This window comes from Hemiscyllium ocellatum, chromosome 7 (assembly GCF_020745735.1).
Source record: "Hemiscyllium ocellatum isolate sHemOce1 chromosome 7, sHemOce1.pat.X.cur, whole genome shotgun sequence".
In the NCBI taxonomy this organism is placed as follows: Eukaryota; Metazoa; Chordata; class Chondrichthyes; order Orectolobiformes; family Hemiscylliidae; genus Hemiscyllium; species Hemiscyllium ocellatum.
Genome location: NC_083407.1, coordinates 22,476,181 through 22,497,844, shown reverse-complemented (window position 1 = coordinate 22,497,844; position 21,664 = coordinate 22,476,181). Strand labels below are relative to the sequence as shown.

The 21,664-nt window shown below is 41.9% G+C and overlaps 1 protein-coding gene across 3 annotated transcripts in view; it reads right to left on the bottom strand.

Annotated features, from left to right (window-relative positions):
• Nucleotides 1-21,664, bottom strand: part of gli2a (GLI family zinc finger 2a) — a 412,735-nt gene that overhangs the window by 301,689 nt on the left and 89,382 nt on the right. The gene's annotated exons all lie outside the window — the stretch shown is intronic.

Genomic DNA, 21,664 nt, shown 5'->3' with positions numbered 1-21,664 from the left:
CCCACTAAGCCTGGAGTCATCAGAAATGTGGAAAGATTTAATCGACAACTCCAAAGTCTCCAATTCACCTGGCTGACGATCTCAGATTAAAAGAAAATACAATGGGTCTCTGCACTTAAAGAGGAAACAACTATTTATTGCAAACAGATTGTTTGAAAAAAGAAACATGAATTGCTAACTTTAACCCTCTCTAACTTAAACCTTGTTTAAAAATCCAATATAATCACATGCACATACAGATACATGAAGAGACGAGCAAAGACATAAATATTATGGTCAAGTCAAAAGCAAGAAAGGTCAGGGAAGCACACTTCTGGCACCAGTCCAATCACAGGCATCGGTGGGACGTTTCCTTCAATTCCATTCTTATTCCTGTCAACTCTTTGATGAGGTTGTGGACACATGATTCTCAATCTTTCATTCACCTTTTCAGTGTCTCTGAAGATGAGTTTTCCCTTTTTTTCCAATCAAGAAGGGAATTTGCAGGGGAGGGCAGTGAAGTATGAGAGAGAGAGAGAGAATAACTATTCACTCAGGATCTTCTTTTAATTCTTCACTCACAGAAAGGAGAGAAAGACAGAAAGAAAGAGAGAGAGATTTTCTCCTTCGCAGGCTGGATATTTCAGCTGCATTGTCCAAACATAAAACTGTAGCTATTCGGCCAGGAACCAATCAAGAAGTTGTTACTATGCTGAGTACTCCTGAACAGCCAGAACTGGGTCCTGGTTGAAAAACCAAAGTCTTTCATTGGGTATAACTGTTCTTGGACACACTCACAGAACCAAGGTATCTATCACCCACCCTCACTGCTCGAAAAAGGCATTATTGCAGATACAACCCATAATGAGTTTCAGTTACTGCTTTCTTTACAAAAAACTGCAATACCTTCTCCCTTGTTTGAAAGCAGTACAACTTCCAATTTTTAAGTCCACAACCAAAAAAACTAAAAGTGGTCTTTACACTCATACTTTAGATTTTTATTTAGCTATTTTCATTTAAATTCTCTGGATGACTTTTTGTTCACATTTTCATGGAATAAGAGCATAGGAGAGGATGGCAAGGTGGTTCAGTGGTTAGTTGTGTTGCCTCATGGCACCAGGGACCCAAGTATGATTCCACCCTTAGGTGACTGTCTGTGTGGAGTTTGCACATTCTCCCCGTATCTGCATGGGTTTCCTCCAGGTCACCAAGTCATAGAGATGTACAGCATCTCTATACAGATCCATCGGTCCAACCCTGCCATGGAAACCAGATATCCCAACCTAATCTAGTCGCACCTACCAGCACCCAGCCCATATCCCTCCAAACCCTTCCTATTCATATACCCATCCAAATGCTTTTTAAATGTTGCAATTGTACCAGCCTCCACCACTTCCCCTGGCAGCTCATTCCATACACGTACCACCCTCTAAGTGAAAAGGTTGCCCCTTAGTTCTCTTTTATATCTTTCTCTGCTCACCCTAAAATTATGCTCTCTAGTTCTGGAGTCCCCGACCCCTGGGAAAAGACTTTGTCTATTTACCCTATCCAGGCCCCTCATAATTTTGAAAACCCCTATAAGGTCACCCCTCAGCCTCTGACGCTCCAGGGAAAGCAGCCCCAGCCTGTTCAGCCTCTCCCTGTAGCTCAAATCCTCCAACCCTGGCAACATCCTTGTAAATCTTTTCTGAACCCTTTCAAGTTTCACAACATCCTTTCGATAGGAAGGAGACCAGATTTGCACGCAATATTCCAACAGTGGTCTAACCAATGTCCTGTACAGCCGCAACATGACCTACCAACTCCTGCACTCAATACACTGACCGATAAAGGAAAGCATACCAAATGCCTTCTTCACGATCCTAACTACCTGCGACTCCACTTTCAAGGAACTATGAACCTGCACTCCATGGTCTCTATTTTCAGCAACACTCCCTAGGACCTTACCATTAAGTGTATAAATCCTGCTAAGATTTGCTTTCCCAAAATGCAGCACTTCGCATTTATCTGAAATAAACTCCATCTGATACCTCTCAGCCCATTGGCCCATCTGGTCAAGGTCCTGTTGTAATCTGAGGTAACCCTCTTCGCTGTCCACTACACCTCCAAACTTAGTAACTATACCTCTTATGCTCACATCCAAATCATTTATATAAAATGACAAAAAGTAGTGGACCCAGCACCAATCCTTGTGGCACTCCACTGGTCACAGGACTCCAGTCTGAAAAACAACCCTCCACCACCACCCTCTCTGTCTTCTACCTTTGAACCAGTTCTGTATCCAAATGGCTAGTTCTCCCTGTATTCCATGAGATCTAATCTTGCTAATCAGACTCCCATGGGGAAACTTTCGAACGCTTTACTGAAGTCCTTATAGATCACATCTACTGCTCTGCCCTCATCAATCCTCTTTGTTACTTCTTCAAAAAACTCAATCAAGTTTGTGAGACATGATTTCCCACACACAATGCCTTGTTGATTATCCATAATCTGTCCTTGCCTTTCGAAATACATGTACATCCTGTCCCTCAGGATTCCCTCCAATAACTTGCCCACCACCGACATCAGGCTCACTGGCATTTTGGGAAAGCAAATCTTAGCAGGACTTATACATTTAATGGTAAGGTCCTAGGGAGTGTTGCTGAACAGAGAGACCTTGGAGTGTACGTTCATAGTTCCTTGAAAGTGGAATCGCAGGTAGATAGGATAGTGAAGAACGCATTTGGTATAGTTCCCTGGCTTGTCCTTACCGCCCTTCTTGGCACCACGTTAGCCAACCTCCAGTCTTCCGGCACCTCACCTGTGACTATCAATGACACAAATATCTCAGCAAGAGGCCCAGCAATCACTTCTCTAGCTTCCCACAGAGTTCTCGGGTATACCTGATCAGGTCCTGGGGATTTATCCGCCTTCATGCATTTCAAGACTTCCAGCACTTCCTCCTCTGTTATATGGAAATTTTTCAAGATATCACCATCTATTTCCCTGCATTCTATATCTTCCAAGTCCTTTTCCACAGTAAATACTGATGCAAAATACTTGTTTAGTATCTCCCCCATTTTTTACAGCTCCACACAAAGGCCGCCTTGCTGATCTTTGAGGGGCCCTATTCTCTCCCTAGTTACCCTTTTGTCCTTTGGATTCTCCTTAATTCTATTTGTCAAAGCTATCTCATGTCCCCTTTTTGCCCTCCTGACTTCCCTCTTAAGTATACTCTTACTTCCTTTATACTCATCTCAGGATTCACTCGATCTATCCTGTCTACATCCGACATATGCTTCCTTCTTCTTCTTAACCAAACCCTCAATTTCTCTCGCCATCCAGCATTCCCCATACCTACCAGCCTTCCCTTTCACCCTGACAGGAATATACTCTCTGGATTCTCGGTATCTCATTTCTGAAGGCTTTCCATTTTCCAGCCATCCCTTTACCTGTAAACATTTGCCCCCAATCAGCTTTTGAACGCTCTTGCCTAATACTGTCGAAGTTGGCCTTTCTCCAACTTAGAACTTCAATTTTTAGATCTGGTCTATCCTTTTCCATCACTATTTTAAAATGAATAGAATTATGGTCGCTGGTCCCAAAGCGCTCCCCCACTGACACCTCAGTCACCTGCCCTGTCTTATTTCCCAAGAGTAGGCCAAGTTTTCTCTCGTAGGTACATCACATACTGAATCAGAAAATGTTCTTGTACACACTTAACAATTCCTCTCCATCTAAACCCCTAACACTATGGCAGTCCCAGTCCCAATCCCATGTTTGGAAAGTTAAAATCCCCTACCATAACCACCCTATTGTTCTTAAAGATAGCTGAGATTTCCTTACAAATTTGTTTCTTAATTTCCCTCTGACTATTAGGGGTTCTATAATACAATCCGGATAAGGTTGTCATCCCTTTCTTATTTCTCAGTTCCACCCAAATAACTTCCCTGGATGTTTTTCCGGGAATATCCTCCCTCAGTACAGCTGTAATGCTATCCCTTATCAAAAACGCCATTCCCCTCCACTCTTGCCTCCCGTTCTATCCTTCCTGAAGCATTTGTATCCTGGAACATTAAGCTGCCAGTCCTATCCATCCTTGAGCCATATTTCTGTAATTGCTATAATATCCTAGTCCTATGTTCCTAACCATGCCCTGAGTTCATCTGCCTTCCCTGTTAGGCCCCTTGCATTGAAATAAATGCAGTTTAATTTATTAGTCCTACCTTGTCCCTTACTGCCCTGACTGTTTGACTCACTTCTGTTCTCAACTGTACCCATCTCAGATTGATCTCTTTCCTCACTATCTCCCTGGGTTCCAACCCCCCCCCCCCCCCAACCTTATTGTTTAAATCCTCCTGAGCAGCTCTAGCAAATCTCCCTGCCAGTATGTTTGTCTCCTTCTAATTTAGGTGCAATCCATCCTTCTTGTTCAGGTCACATCTACCCCTTCTCCCATACACCAGCTCCTCAGCCATGTATTCATCTGCTCTATCCTCCTATTCCTGCCCTCACTAGCTCGTGGCACTGGGAGTAATCCAGATATTACTACCCTCAAGGATCTCCTTTTTAAATTTCTGCCTAACTCTCTGTAATCACCCTTTAGAATCTCAACCTTTTCCCTTCCTATGTCATTGGTTTCAATATGGACAATGACCTCTTGCGACCCATCTCTCCCGTGAGAACATTCTGCACCCTCTCTGAGACATCCTTGATCCTGGCACCAGGGAAACAACACACCATTCTGCTTTTTCTCTGCTGGCCACAGAAACATTTATCTTTACCTCAGACTAGAGAGTTGATCTCTTGGAACCCGACTACCCCTCATTGCATCAGAACCAATCTCAATACCAGAAATTTGGCTGTTCATGCTATGTTCCCCTGAGAATCCATCACCCCCTACATTTTCCAAAACAGCATACTTGTTTGAAATGGGTATAGCCACAGAGGACTCCTGCACTACCTGCCTACCTCTCTTACCTTTGCTGGATTTAACCCATCTATGTGACTGTATCTGCGACATTTCCCTCTTCCTATAATTGCCATCACATACCGTTGCTGTTGCACATTCTTCATTGCCTCTAATTGTCTCTCTAACCGATCCATTTCATCTGATAGGACTCGCAACCAACAGCATTTATTGCAGACGTAATCCACAGTAACCCGTAAATTCACCTTAAACTCACACATCTGACAAGAAGCACATATCCCTCTACTGAAGGCCATTTTTGCCCCTTCACAAACTACAGACCCAGAAGATAACACCATCTTATTCCTCTACAAAACACTGCTCCAGGTTAAAACTATTCACTTATCTGTTTCTGTTCTGTGACTTCGCCCAAAACAGTTCCTCCAAAATCAGTTGTTAATTTCATTGTTTGTTGATTTTTCCAGATGCACTAGATGTCCAACGAATTCAAACAGCAAAGGCAGTAACTGTGCAGGTTGACTGTGGTGTCAGTTTCTTTCTCTCTCTCTCTCTCCTGCACTGACCTCACCATGTGCTTCTTTTGTCACCATGTGCTCCTTTTTCAAAACTGCTGTTGTTTTGACTTTTTTTTCCCAAAGTTCCAAAACACTGCAACAGCATATAAAACAGCAATTGCTGCTCCAGGAATTCAAGGAAATCACCTCCAACACCTAAAATACTTGAAAAAAGGAGCAGCTGTTACAGCCACAAATTGTTCCCGTCCTCCATCTTGGATTACCCAGAATCCTGTTTCCTTCCACAGTTCAGTGATGTGGAAGTTAGCTGGATTGGCAATATTAAATTGCCCATATTGTCCAGGAATGTGCAGACTAGGTGGATTAGCCATGGGAAATACAGTACAGGGTTAAGGGGATAAGCTGGGTTTGTGGTTGGGATACTCTTCGGAGGGTTGATGTGGACTCAATGGGCTAAATGGTCTGCTTCCACCCTGTTGGAATTCTATCATTATCTGACTGGCAAGACCAGTATTTGTTGTCCATTCCCAACAACCCTTAAACTGATTCGCTTGTCAAACTATTTCAGAAGGCAGTTAAGACAGTTAACCATATTACTGTGGAGTTACAATTAGGCCAGATCAGGTAAGGACATTTGTACACCTTTACATGACATTCAATAATACTGTCATGGAAATCATCACTGAGAATAGCTTTATTTTCTAGATTTATTACTTGAACTTAGTTTATATCAGATACTGTGTTGGGATTTCAACCCAATTTCACAAACCACAAGAGCTCTTAATAAGATTCAAACTTATGTCACCAGATCTTCAGTTCAGGCCTCTGGATTACTAGTCTATGAACACAACCACTACAGTAGTGTAATCCCACAATGACATATTGCAATGTATGCCCTGGACTCAAACCCTAGCAATTTATTTCTGCTGTGGAGACGTTTGAGAAAACTTAAAGTAACAGGTCATAACGTTTTTGCCAATCAGGTCAAAAATAATTTAAATTCTTATCATTCTGTTATATTTAATCATAAAAAAGTCAAAATATTTTGTTCTGTTGCAGCATTAATGATTCTTCATCATACCTCTTGGATTCTCCAGCCTTTTACCACCCAAAAAGGAAAGTGGCTGGATGGCCATAAAAAGGTGAATACAGTCTTCACACAAGAGGAGATGTGTCCTTGCCACGGCTCGTCTACTGTTGAAACCCTCATGTACACCTTTGTGGCTCTAGAATTGGCTATTCCAATGCACTCCTGCTTGGCCACCCAGATCCTACTGCCTAAAAGCCTGAGGCCACCCAAATGTCCTGCCCTAATAGTTAAGTCCCATTCACTCATCGCCCCTGGTCTTGCTGACAAACACAGGCTACCCTGATTTTAAAGCCCTTATCCTTCATATCAAATCCCACCAAGTCACCATCCTTCTCTATCTCTACAGTCTTCTCCAGTCATGTTAACCTCTGCATTCCTGGAATTCTTGACTTTTTGACATTCCTGATTTTATTCGCTTCACCATATCATCAGATAGCTAATTGTAGAATTCCCTGCCAAAACTGATCAGTTTTAGACTCCAGCTTTAAAATGCTTCTTAAAGCCAAATTCTGTGAACAAGTATTTGGTCTCCTCTCAGAATATTTTCTTACATGGCCCAATGTTAAATTTTGTTTGATAACTACACCTGTGAAGCACCACGTGACATTTTACTAAAGACCCTATACAATGCAAGCTGTTGATAGATAACTTAGCCATCCCCAATAAACCACTATGAAGCCAGACAGCACATGCCAAGCACCTTTACACAACCCCAAACACCAAGCAGCAGATACTCATCTTGCAACTGGCTTAACAGCAGTTTGTGAATGGGTCAATTGCTAAAGCAAATTGTCCAACTTCATTTCCAATGTGAACAGTAGTCTTTATAATGGACAAATTAAAAATCTACTCCTTTCCACCACATGGTATCATCACTGTCAGTCAAAAAGCTCCTAACAATCAATACAGTTTTATAACGTGGAAAATTTCAATAAGTAATAAGAGGCAAGCATGTGATTTACAATCTTGTTGGATGACTAAGAGAACCACCTCATCAGTAGTATAAGTCGTTTGCTGACATTGGGGGTTGTAAAAAATGCTGAAAATGTGTTGCTGGAAAAGCACAGCAGGTCAGGCAGCATCCGAGGAACAGGAAATTTGACATTTCGGGCATAAGCCCTTCATCAGGAACATTCCTGATGAAGGGCTTATGCCCGAAACGTCAAATTTCCTGTTCCTTGGATGCTGCCTGACCTGCTGCGCTTTTCCAGCAACACATTTTCAGCTCTGATCTCCAGCATCTGCAGACCTCACTTCCTCCTCGAAGATTGTAAAAAATGGTCAAGGAATGGAGTTAAGTGTAGAAATGATACAGAAGAAAATGGAAGTTGACTGATGTATTCATATATTTGTGATCTATAAACAGTCAAATCAATTTATTCCATAAATTGCATTATATACTTGTATCATCCTTAATGGACAGCGTATTAATTGCAGATTTGTAAATCAATTTACAGTCAGTAAACTCCTATGAATAATCCAATTAGTCATTTTGGGAATGCATTCATTATTGAGTGGGAGCAGATCAGCAATGTGGTTTAAGGCACTCTTATTCCACAGATCTGTGATTCAGGATGAATCTTGGCTGAAATTCCAATACCAACAGCCTATCACAGCAAGTGATGGATGGTACCAGCTCTTAAGAGGGCCTTGCAATGGTCGTGTGGCACCAACTTCAAGTATACTCTAGGGCAGAAGATTTGGCAGAGCTGGCTCTATGTCCCCACAATCAGAGCCACAGGACTGTTTGAACTTTAATGGATCCACTGCCACAGAAACCTAATGCCAGCTACATCAATGTAGGGAAGGTGATACAGGAAGAAAAACTAAAGATTGTCTGTGTTCAGACAATTTATTCCACATCTCTATTCGGCCTCTTTTTAAAACACACTAGCAGTTTTGTTTTTATTAGGAAAAGCATAAAATAGTCACAGAATCATAGTTAAGATCTACAGAATATTTTCAAACATTAGAGTTGAGAAAGATTAAAACTGTGTGGAGTCAAGAGTGTACAAGAGTTTAAAGTATTGTTTGTAAAAAAATGTTTACAGGGATATAATTCACAGCTCGGAATAATATATATCTTATGAACCCCATGCTTCTCTTTTAACCTGGCAGGTTTTACTCGTGAGGAGAAATATTCCATTAAGGCAAGTAAACTAAACAAGTCGGAGTTGGTTGAATATTGGTCTGCTCATGTTTATCCTGAGATCAGTTCGATACCACAGATCTATAATGGAATGACTAATATGTAAGACCTTGAGGTCTGATTCATGCTTTTAATTTAAACAATGAAATGTTTCCCATGTGGTGTAATGGCAAAACTCATAAAGAGACAATCAGTCTCAGATTAATGTTCCTTTAACAATAGTCAGTTTTAACTCCACAGCAAGATATGGCCTGTAACTATTACCTAAAAGAGGCCCAATGTACAAGGGACTTCCCTGGAGCATCGGAGGCTGAGGGGTCACCTTATAGAGGTTTACAAAATTATGAGGGGCATGGATAGGATAAATAGGCAAAGTCTTTTCCCTGGGGCTGGGGAGTACAGAACTAGAGGGCATAGGTTTAGGGTGAGAGGGGAAAGATATAAAAGAACCTAAGGGGCAACCTTTTCACGCAGAGAGTGGTACGTGTATGGAATGAGCTTCCAGAGGATGTGGTGCAGGCTGGTACAATTGCAATATTTAAGAGGCATTTGGATGGGTATATGAATAGGAAGGGTTGGAGGGATATAGGCGGGGTGCTGGCAGATGGGACTAGATTGGGTTGGGATATCTGGTCGGCATGGACAGGTTGGACTGAAGGGTCTGTTTTCATGTTGTACATTTCAATGACTCTATGACTTATCTCAAGAAAGCTGAGATCAAACAGCAATCTGAGCAGTCTAGTATGATATGGAAAATTATGGAAGATTCCTGAAGAAGGGCTTATGCCCAAAACGTCGAATCTCCTGCTCCTTGGATGCTGCCTGACCTGCTGCGCTTTTCCAGCAACACATTTTCAGCTCTGATATGGAAAATTAGACAAAGCAGAACAACCTCAGATTTTATTCACTTCACTTGTCATATTCCAAGATTAGTACATGGACATATCTCTGCCATGATGGGCATAGTGTTGTCTACAGAGATTTACAGAAGAAAAAGAAACATAAAAGTTGCCTAATCCTACTCTTCCATTGCAGAGACAGAGATGACTAGTGGTGATTAAATGAGGATTGCCATACCACAAGCACGAGGCGAGGATCAGAAGGAGAGTTCTTCATGGTAACATCACCCAGTGTGGGAACTAGACCTATGCTAATGTCACTCTACATCTCAAACCAGCTGTGCAGCCAACTGAGCTAACCACCTCCTTGTTTAAAGGTAAAACGTACTTTCTCTCTACATAGACTGGAAGGCTTTATTGATTGGAGCCACCTCACATCCCATTCCCATTGGACCAAATATAGTAAAATGATACTTTGCAATATGTCAAAATTTAGCAGTATATAGTGGCTGCTCCAGATACACCTGAACAAATTCTTACTTCCGAAACGATCCAGCAGTAGTTAATGGTATTGATGATTCTTATGGCACTTGTCATTGCTTTTGGAGACGGATATAAATAACTAATGATTAAGGATTGAATGCCATTTTTTGGAATGCAGCAGTAGAGTCTGGCTAAATAGCCCTTGTGGGGTTTGCTTAACAGTGCTTTGTGGTCAGGGAGAAAAATCCACCAAGATTTTTCCCTCTTGGAAGATTTAACTGTTGCTGTTCATGTTTTGGAAAAATTAAAGATGATGGGGCAAACTGTAAGTGACCAACTAGAAATAATACAAACTCTACTGGCATTTGCTTGGTTCACCCTTGTTTATACTTTTATTTGTACAAACTAGAGGAACTCAGAAAAATGACTCAACCTATGCACAGAGTGACAGATTGCCCTTCTATAAATGTAGGTCAAAATTCCATTTGCCTGTTGTTAGAATTAGCATTGCTAAGGGAGGGCTGAACTACATGAGGTACCATCTTACAGAAGGAACAAAGATCCTACTGCATCCTGTCAAACCGGGAGATGAGGAGCTTTCTTTGATATTTTGCTCAATATTTATGCCTTAATCAACATCACTATAACACAATAATGGTTTATTTGGTCAGTGTGCATTAATATTGTGGGACATTACAGTGTATTGACTGTCATGTGTCCTCCAGCACAATAGTAATACTACTTTAAAGGACTTTATTGGCTATGTTTTTAAAAATTTGTTCTTGGGATGCTAGTGTTGCTTGCAATTGCTCTTGAGAAGGTGGATTGAGGGTGTAGGTCCACCCATAGTGCCATTAAGGAAAGAATTTGAGGATTTTGACTCAGGAATAGGAAGCACTTTTGGATGTGACAAGTGCTTTATGAATGTACATTTTCAGTTTGCTACTTTTACATCCAATTTCTCAAATTTCCTCCAATTAAATATCGTTCTTCAGGCAAAACCAAGTATTAAATCTCACTCACCCAACACTGTATTGACATGCCTTGTTTCCAAGTATCAACACCTTAAATCCTCAACCTTTTAGATTTTTCTCATGGTATCGTCACACATCTGCAACACCAACCCCCACTAACTCTAAATCTTCATCAGGCAAAATACTTCATGTACACCAAACCCTCCACTTCTCTGACCTGTCACACTGCCATTTCTTGTTGCTATATTATCAGCAGTGCAGCATTCAGTAGGTTTCACTTTCTGAACCAACATTTCGACCAAGAAAAGCCAAATTTCAGATTTCCCCACTTTGAACCTGACGGTTACGTGAACTCAACACTTCAGATTCACTTGAATGCCTTTTCAAAGTTGCAGTCCCAAACATTCTGGCCTGTCAGCAAATGTCCAAAGGAGGGGATGAGATAGGAGCAGGTTCCCTATTCAACTGCAAAGGCTATTGGAGGACCAACCTTATATCTGGCTGTTCTCAAAAAACTGTCACCTTCCTCTGCCTAATTCACAGTAATTCTCATCAGAAGAACTACCACAGACCCGAGTTAAGTGAAAATTGGTCTCAAATAAGATTGTGCCATTGCACACCAATCCTTATCTCCACCTTTCTCATCATGATCCAGCAACTCACTTGGAGCAAGGTGTGGGAACTGTCCAACTTCTGCTGCTGTCAATCCAAAGTCAAAACTCACTCCAACCTTGGTTACTTAGTTACACTGTGCAGGTAATACTTGCTCTGTGCTCAAGCAGAAGCCGATCTCCAGGTCATTGTCAACTCCTTCACTGAAGTGTAAGAGATTTTTAAAAAAAACTTTTACCAAATAAGTAGTAAACTAATCTTCCAATCAGGTCTCATAGCACATCTCCTCCATTGATTAAGGTCGATGGTACGATTCTGGAAAATGTGAACCATTTTCTGTATCTTGGAAGCCTGCTCTTAAGGCACACATCGGCTAAAACACTCAACATTTTAACTCTAACATGGCAGTTCAACCCTTGGTCGACTCAGGAAGCTAGTATTTGAGGACCAGGGATTCAAACCAGAGCTTAATGCCATTGCTTATCCAAAGTAATTGTTGCACTTCTACATGTTTCAGACACTTACACTTTACACAATAGACTAAACACTATATTTTATACCACTGGAGAAGGTCCAACAGTAGTGTCGTTACAAGGTCCTCCAAATCCAGTGGCAAGAAAGGAGAACACCAAAACAGTGTTGGACGCATTTTATTCCTGATGAAGGCCTTTTGCCCGAAACGTCAATTTTGCTGCTCCTTGGATGCTGCCTGAACTGCTGTGCTCTTCCAGCACCACTAATCCAGAACCTAAAATCACAGCACTAATCACTCGATGGCAGCTCTGTTTGGGCACAGCATATCTTTCATCTTCATGTCACATGACTTCCAAAACAATCTCACTACTTAGAGCTAGATCATATCCAGAAGTAGAAGCATATCATCCTCGATCCTGATGAACTCTGCGAGAAGGCGAAAGAGGCTTACTGCACTGCTAATTGGGAGGCGATCCCATCTCCACTGGCAATTCGAAAACTGGAGACTATCTCAAAGGTTTTTGGGATCCAGAAATGACCTCTGTGACTGTAATTTACAATCCTTTCTGCACCAGCATTGGAAAATCCTGAGTTTGGAAGATCAGATAAATGTCAAGCTGAGCAGAGGTTGTATTTGGATTGATTTGGCAGGAGACCAATGATCAGGGACTGGAGCCTGGACCAGGACCAATGATCAGGGACTGGAGCCTGGACCAGGACCAATGATCAGGGACTAGAGCTTGGGCCAGGGCCAATGATCAGGGACTGGAGCCTGGGCCAGGGCCAATGATCAGGGACTGGAACATGGACCAGGGCCAATGATCAGGGACTGGAGCCTGGGCCAGGACCAATGATCAGGGACTGGAGCCTGGGCCAGGACCAATGATCAGGGACTGGAGCCTGGGCCAGCAGCCAAAGGAAGTGGCTTCTGTTTTTCTAATACTCAGTTAGAGGAAAGAAAGACTCATCTAGGACTGGTCAATCTATAAAATTCAAACATGACTAGACAGAGTAAATACAGGACGGATGTTCCCAATCACTGGTGAGTCCAAGTGTCACAGCTGAAGGATATGGAGTAGACTATTTAGGACTGAGATGAGGGGAAATTTCTTCAGAGAGTAGCACGCTTGTGGAATTCACTCTCACAGAAAATGGTTGAGGCTGAACCATCAAATATTTTTAAGCAGGAGACAGGTATAGTTCTTCTGACTACAAGGTCAAAGGGCATTGGGAAAAAGTGGGAAAAGTGTTCCAAGTAGATTGGCAGCCATGATCATCTTGAATCGTGAAACAGGCTGAAAGGGCCAAATGGCCTACTCCTGCTCCTATTTTCTGTTTCTATCTATGTCAGCTAAACCCTCAAAAACAAACAGGCAATCAAAGCAAGGTGATACTGAGGTGTTTGTAAATGGTGACCCTCAGGGCAGAGTGTGGGTGGGGAAAAAGGATAAACCGTGAACCTTGAAAGTGAGATTCATGTCAGGAGAGTGGAGTGGAGTGGGGGAGCAGGGGGTGAAGTCAATAGGAAGCCATTACTTAAGATGATCTGACTATGTTAATACAGGCAGAAATGGAACCATGTGAAGGAGCAGTTTTGCTGGGCAAGGAAGGCAAGGGATCAATGCAGAATTACGTGGTCAACATTGTTGAAAGGTGCAGGTAGTTGAAGAGACTCAATTCCATGAGGCCACAGTCCCAAGGAATCTATTAGTTTTAGGAAGGATCTCAAACAATACCCTGGTGACAGTAAACACAGCATCAGGATGAATCATTGCAGATTTACACTGAGAGCAGGAAAGACGTTGTGAAACAACAGATTTAGAAATTATTTATGTGTTAAGGAAATGATCTGTGAAATACACACGTATTTTGTATAAAGTGAGAGTAGCGCTTTATTCAAGTTCCTTCCCAGGGGCTGTTTAAGGGATGGCTATCACACAAGTATTTATTTAATTTTTGTGTATTTTTGCAGATCCAGAAAGGAATGCATCTTTCAGCCAAAGCTTCAGATGCACTTCCAGTTTAGCAGGAATTAGCTGTTGATTATTACAAATCAAGCCTCTTAAAATAATCTGCACTGAGGAAAAAAAAGTTGATGCGAACAGTAATGAAACCTTCTTAGGGAAATGAATTAAAACCAGGATGTTTAATAGCTGTGAGTCTAACGATAATTTCTTTAAGTGCCTGATTCATTTTTTTTTCCATTCTGGCTTCCTACCTTCGAATACCATGTCTCACCACATCCCTCACCACCACGCACCATCCTTCCCCCTCTTTTTTCCTTTCAGTGCCACATTCAAAGTAGCAACCATGCACCAAGGGAGGTCAGAAGTCAGAAGACACCACAGAGCAAGTTCAGTTGGACTTTGTTTACACATGAGTAAGATTCATAATCGGACTCATACACCACGAGACGTACGGTTAGCCTTGTGTCAGGTATGACTGAATGCAGTTTGAAAGCTGCTTGGCCCAATGGGAAAATGGTCAACCGGAGCAAAAAAAAATGGTATTTAGCCGGGTGCCGGGAATTTAGCTGTGATGTTTGGTTACGACGTTTACACTGGAGGATGGTATCTGGGAGTAATTACTCAGAATTACAAGCAGATTTGTTTCTCAATCAGCACACACAAAAAAAGACACCTGCAATGAGAATTTACAAGAAGATTCTTTGTTAAGGACCAGATTGCTATTTTCTCAATTTAGATTTATCTTTGGAGTTGTGTGTTCAGTAAATGAAACACATTCCCACTGACTTTATATCCAACCTCAACAATGAATACTCACAGGTCAGATGCATTTGAAAGTCACTTTATTCTGTTCCTTCAAGGTGATGTGTGACAGGGCACCCTCTATTTCTAAGCACAACTATTTCTCAGACATCTTTATGGCCTATCTAACTTACCAACTGATTGATATTATCACCCCCTTTTTGTCTCACACTGGCATCCCATTTGTCATTTAATCATTCCAGTCCTCCATATTATTGCAATTCTTTCCCTTTTGTTCTGTGCCCTCCAGTCTACCCCTAGCAAGCCTACTGCCCCTGTCTTTGTATGCACTTAAAAGCTGTTCATTGCTAACTCCTTCCAGTCCCACTGAAAATTCACCAGCCTGAAACATTTCCCACATTACAACAGTCATTAAATTCAACAGCACTTCATAGGCAAAACTGTACTTCAGGGCACCTGGAGATCATGAAAGACACTATATAAATGCAGGTTCTTTCTTGCTTCCTTTATTAAATGGTACATAGCATGTAATGCTGTGTGTGTACCTTGCCTTTAAGAGGGTGCATCTTTAAGTGTGCTGTGTGCTGACTGTAGACATGTTGTGCTTCCACCTGGCAGTTTGTCTGCTGTGCGTTTGCAAGTTGTAAACTCTCACAGATCTGTTGTTTGCTTTGACGTCTGCTTCATAATTTATAATGTGTTATATTGTTTTAAATAAACTAACCCACAGAGTTAATCAATCTCTGATAAGCCATTGAATATCAAATCAAGATCATAAGCATGTCCTGTATTAAACACTGACTCTTGCCAAAGTAGCCTTCAACAGGTCCAAGTGGCGGGGGTGGACAGAGAGGGGGCCTCACAGTTCATGACTGCCTGCCTCATTCACAGCTTCCATAAGACCACAAGGTATTGAAGCAGAATTAGGCCATTCAATTCACTGAGTCCGCTCTGCCATTCGATCGTGGCTGATACATTTTTCAACCTCATTCTCCAGCCTTCCCCCAGTAACCGTTGACCCTGTCTTCATCTAGAACCGAGCTATCTCTCCAGTGGTCCAACTCATCTGTGCTGACCAAACATCCCAATCTGGCTTACTCCCATTTGACGCATATCCCTCTGAACTCTCCCTATTCCTATACCCATCCAGATGCCCTTTAAATGTAATTACATCTGCCTCCACCCCTCATCTGACAGATCATTCCATAAACACACAATCCACTGAGTGGATAAGTTACCCCTCAGATCCTTTTTAAGTCTTCCTCCCCTCACCTCAAACCTATGCCCTCTCTGGCATAGCTTTTCTGGCTAGAGAGGGATTAAAAGTTTGGATCAGAGCCCCTGTAATTTTCTCCCTCATCTCCAACAGCATCCAGGGATACAATTCATCCAGACCTGAGGTTTTGTCTACCTTGAAGGCTGCTAAAATCTCCAATAATTCCTCAATTCCTATGTCAATGTGCTCAAGAACCTCACAGTCCATTTTCCCAAACTCTAAACCTATATCCTTCCACTACCGAGTGAGGATTTAACACCTTACCAATGTCTGTTTTGAGGAAAAGAAAGTTGGCGTGAACAGTAAGGAAACCGCCTTTGGGAAATGAATTAGAACCAGGACACCAGAATGTTTAGTAGCTACCTTCTGTGGCAATGAGTCCCATAGGTTCACCAACCTTTGGATGAAGGAATTCCTCCTCATCTCAATTCTGGGCTATGTCTGTATCCAGGTGGGCCTTAGAGAGGGAGCATGCAGTGTCTACGAACACCGTCAAAGCCTTTACAGAGAGATGGCCACAGCAGGGGTTGGAATGCATAATTTCCTCCTCCAATGCCATTTTAATTTAATCCCCTCACTCTTTTTCTACCGTCCCTTATTTTGTTATGATTGTATTGTCCCTAGCAGACAGTGCTTTTAAATTGTTATTTTTGAAAGGCGATACAAATAACTTGGTGGAAAAGAAAATTGCTTCTTTCCCCGTCAAACATCCAGTCTATCAATGCTCCGGTGTTTACTGTTACGCATCTCCAGCACTTTCTGAAAACTGCTAATTTGTGTTCGTGGAAGTAGTTTCATTCTGAAGGGATTTGAATTGATTACAAAAAAAATCCCGAAAGGGCGACCAGACTTGAAATGCTAACTCTGATTTCTCTTCACAGATGCTGCCAGGCCTGCTAAGCTTTTCCAGCAACTTCAATTTTTTTCAACTATCCAAATGAATTTTCACTTTTTATTTGACTTGAAGGTTCCATTGTCAGTTTTCAATTCCCCAAGGAAGCATCTAACCTTTTGGGCAGCAACTCAGTATTTTTGCTGAGCTTCTTTTACTGACATTAAGACTCGATCATGTAGTGTCCAATTCACATCACATTAGACTGGGCCAGCAGGTTAGAAGCTGTGAAGGTAATGAGTAAACCAATTGATTTTTATGACAAGATAGCAGCTTTACAGCCCCTTTGACCAGTGTTACTCCACACATTCCCAGACTAAATTCATAGCTTTACGCAAAAGTAATAGATATCAAAATTCCCTCTCCCCAAATAATCTGGCAACTAAGCAACAAGAATCCTCAATGCTCACCTCTGATTGAAAATGAATTTTGCATTCTGCCTGTGTATGGCTTGAAAGCTGGGTTACCAGAACCATACCAACATTAGGGTGCATTTATATAGCACCTTGAATATAGTCTCTTCACTACTATACTCAACATATGATCATGTCCCATTTCACATATTCCCTGTCTGTATTTCTCTTTCAGATTTTGCCTTTTCCATCTTACTTCATTTAGCCAAGCGGTCTCATAAAAACTAGGAACAGGATCAGGCAATTCAACCATCATTTGAATCTGCTCCATCATTTGATTTAATCACGGTGTATTCCACGGTCTCCTCAAGTTCTTGAGTCCTTTCACCCCTCTACTGTCTACACACCAGGAGGAGGAAACCCACACAGACAGCATCCAAACTCCACACGCACAGTTGCCTGAGGCTGGAACTGAACCTGCGTCCCTACTGCTGTGATGCAGCAGTGCTAACCACTGTGCCATTCTGCCACACCAACTTATGGCTGCATAGTGCCGATTGGCACCAGCTAGAAGAGAATACAAACATATGTCAGGATGCATTACTGAGTGTGATTTTGTCACACATTGATTAAAAGGACACATTTGCTTCTGTATAAGCAGTGCACTGCTATCAGTTAACTGAACAGGCACACAGATATTCAGATTACATTGAAGTGAGCTGTATATTTGCTTTGCAGTGTAAACATAGTTGAACTGTGTCTAAGTGTTAAGGATTATGTGCTTCCACTTTGAGATATTTCAATAAAGCACGTTTTGTGTGGTTTTGCTTTTGACAACAGTAATCTTGGCGCACCATAAAAACTCCATTTAATAAAATCAACAGCATAGAGAAACAACTTTCACCTCCTATGTAAAGAATTGATTTTATCAGAACACTGCTGTGGAGATGTCCACACGCGCTGATCTCTGCTTTTTCAGCACCGAGCCACAACCGCACAACCCTCCTCCTTCCCCATTTTGTCACTAATTCTGCTTCAACGAGACATACTATCAACAGCTGAGGAAGTCCCTGATGCTCCGACATTCCTTTCTGTCTTCCAGTGGAGAAGCAAAATAAACAGAGCTTCAACTAAACAAACAGACTCTTTTACAGGAACAAGAGAGAAGCTATCAAGCAGCATTATCACAGCTGGGATGGCCCATCTCAACACAGGGCACTGGAAGGAGATCTTCACCTTTCAGTCACTTCAAGCCAATTTTTTTTTAAATTGAAAGTGATATCTTCAACACCATTCAAATACCAAATTCCGGTGTCATCTGCCTGAAAGGTAGATGTTAGGAAACACTGCAGTCCCTGTATCAGAACTGCTTGCCACTCAGATACTGCCACAAGTTTAGTTGTAATGTGTTGGCATTTAAACAATTGAGAGAGACTGTGCAATGGAGCGATCAGGCATGGGTCTCGAGTGACAGAAACAGCTGCTGGTTGCGATCGATTGGGAGTTTCCTCTCATCGCTAAAGATCCTGAATCAGGTAAAAATGTCCCACTGTCCTGCAGTTCATTCTATCTTTGTCCTTGTCTCCTTTTGCTTCCTTTGATTTTCTGTCTTATTGCTGCTTCTCTCTTCCTCTTCGAACAAAGAGCAATACAACACAGGAACAGGCCCTTCAGCCCTCCAAACTGGCACCAACACATTTTGCCCTTTCATACTAAACTGTCTTCACTTACAGGATCCTTATCCCTCTATTCCTTTCCTATTCACGTATTTGTCACTTTGATCGCTTCGTCTCCATTTCTCCATCATGTTTTTAGTTTGGTTCAATCCACGCTGTAAGAAAAATATATTGTAATGAATGGGGTGCAGAGGAGATTTAGCAGCATGTTGCCTGGGATGGGGCATATCAGCTGTGAAGTGAGGTTGGGTGTTTTCTCTGGAACGCAGAAGGTTGAGGGGGGACCTGATTGAGGTATAGAAGATGTTAAGGGGCAGAGACTGGGTGAATAGCAAACAGCTGTTCCCCTTAGTTGAAGGGTCAATAACAAGAAGCACTTTAAAGTGAAAGACAGAAGGTTCAGTTAGAATTTGAGGAAAGACCTTTTCACCCAGAGGGTGGTAGTGATCTGGAATGCACTGCCTAGGGAGTAGTTCTGGCATGAAACCTCACAACCTTTGAAAAGTACTTGGATGAGCACATGACGTATTATAACATTCGAGGCTATGGGCCTCGTGTGGGGAAGTAGGACAAGTGAAGGTAATAGTGTATCGTTAGCAGTAGAGAATCAATGAGTTGAAAGGCCTGTCTGTTCTGACAGTTCTATGATTTCACCATTATCTCATCACTTTCACTGCTCCCCTTTCTCAGGTGTTATTCTTGTTTTACAGATAACTCTTTGGCTTGAGTCAGACAGCCATGCGTTCAAGCCCTACCAAAATCATCTAGACTCAAAACAGCAGCTTGCTGTCTCTCCACGGATGCTACATGACCTGCTGTCATCTCCAGCATTTGATGATTTTCACTACAGTACAAGCTATCTAGCCTGAAAGAGCAGTGCAATGAAGCAGTGTTTGTCAGAGCCTGTCCATCTGTTTGGAGGAAATGAAAATTGCTGCTCAAACTCTTGAGGACGAGCAGGAGTTCCCATCCAAAGGTCTGGCATACTGACAGTGTCACTGAACTAGGAATCCAAAGATCCATGTGGATTGTCTGGGGGCACAGGTCTAAATCCCACCATTGCCCCAAGTGAAAACTCAACTTATTAATATGCGTCTGTCCTACTGACAATGACAGTGATCTCCCAGTGTGTTAAAAACCCATCTGGTTCACTAATATTCTTTGAGGGAAAGTAATTTGTGATCCACAGCCACAAAAATGTGGCTGACTCTTAACTATCTTCAGCAAAGGCAACAAATGCTAACTGTAGCAAGTGATATCTGCATACTATTAAAACATGATCATTTATCCCTTTTCTTTAATCATTCATAGGATGTATTTTATGGTGTCTTACTGCTTCTGGATTGGCTGCTACATTTGCCCATGTTAGAACATTAATGCATTAGCTACTAAAGGCTTAAGAGATAGTGTTTCAATGTAAATCCTTTCTTCCTCTCACTTTGCTTCTTTCTTCTGGCTTTGTCTCTCTCTTTGTTTCCATAAAGACATGAGGGGAAAATGTCGTTTGAGGACTCCAGGGCCTGGAACAAGCTTGCAATAATGTCATGGAGCTGCACATCATTGAGTATAAGTAACACAGTGTAGGCAGATTAAGGATACGCCAGAAGAACTCCACATTAGAAGTTTCGGGACTCTTGAAGACATACCAGACCAGACTACAACTAGAGTACAGCGTTCTGAGGAAGGATCACTGGACCTGCTGATTTCTCTCCAAAGATGCTGCCAGAACTGTTGAGCTTTTCCAGCAATTTCTGTTTTTGTTTCTGATTTCCAGTATCAGCAGTTTTTTCAGTTTTTACTTAGATCGGGCTACAACATGGATATGACGAACTGCAGATGATAGCTTATTCCAAACCTAAATGTAACCCTAAGTCTGAACCTGGTTTTTCTATGATTAACATGTAGAGCAGTGTTCAGTATTAATGCGCAATAAATAGTGCTCCTTTCAGTCCAAGCCTGAAGACAGTCCGTGACTTTACCTTCTCCTTGCTCAGTCTGACAAGAACTTAACCTCACAGTGCAGCATCAAACCATGCAATAACAGAGGAAAGGCACACAGGATGCGCTGACAGGATGGCATGAATTGGGTGGGAGGTGGTTTGTTGGGAGCAGAAATATTAGCTTAGGCCGGTTGAGTCGAATGGGTTTCCAGCAAAGGAATGGACCCGTGTAATTCTGCATTTTTCAAACTTTGCTTCTTTCCTCCTTGCTCTACCCCTTTCTCTTTGTTCCATCATCTGGCTTAGCTCCTCTGTCAGGCTGATGCAAAAGTCACTGGAAAAAATGCTGAAAGTTTAAGCAAAAGTCAGGAAATAAATGAGGAATAAATAAATGAAACAGTAAAGAAAGCAATGCATGCGAGGAGAGTGAGCCCAGAGAATGATACCTTATCCAACTATTTTTCTGTTCCCACTTAATCAAGAGATCCGTTTGTGGTAACAGGGCAACATAACTTTGGTCACTTATAACTTATTAGAATATGATTTGTATAACCACAGAAAAATGTTATTTACACTCTTATATATTTCCAGTAAGCATTTCCTTCATACCTTAAATTGGGAAGTGAACTAACTTACTGTGAAAACATGGATTTTGGCATCTTCAGTAATAAAAGATCTCTCATAAGTGCACACACAGCAAAGTGCATGTTTAGCTTTGCGGGTGGACATGGCACATCACCAACCTGTTTAGTTTTCCCAAGATTCATTTTCAGA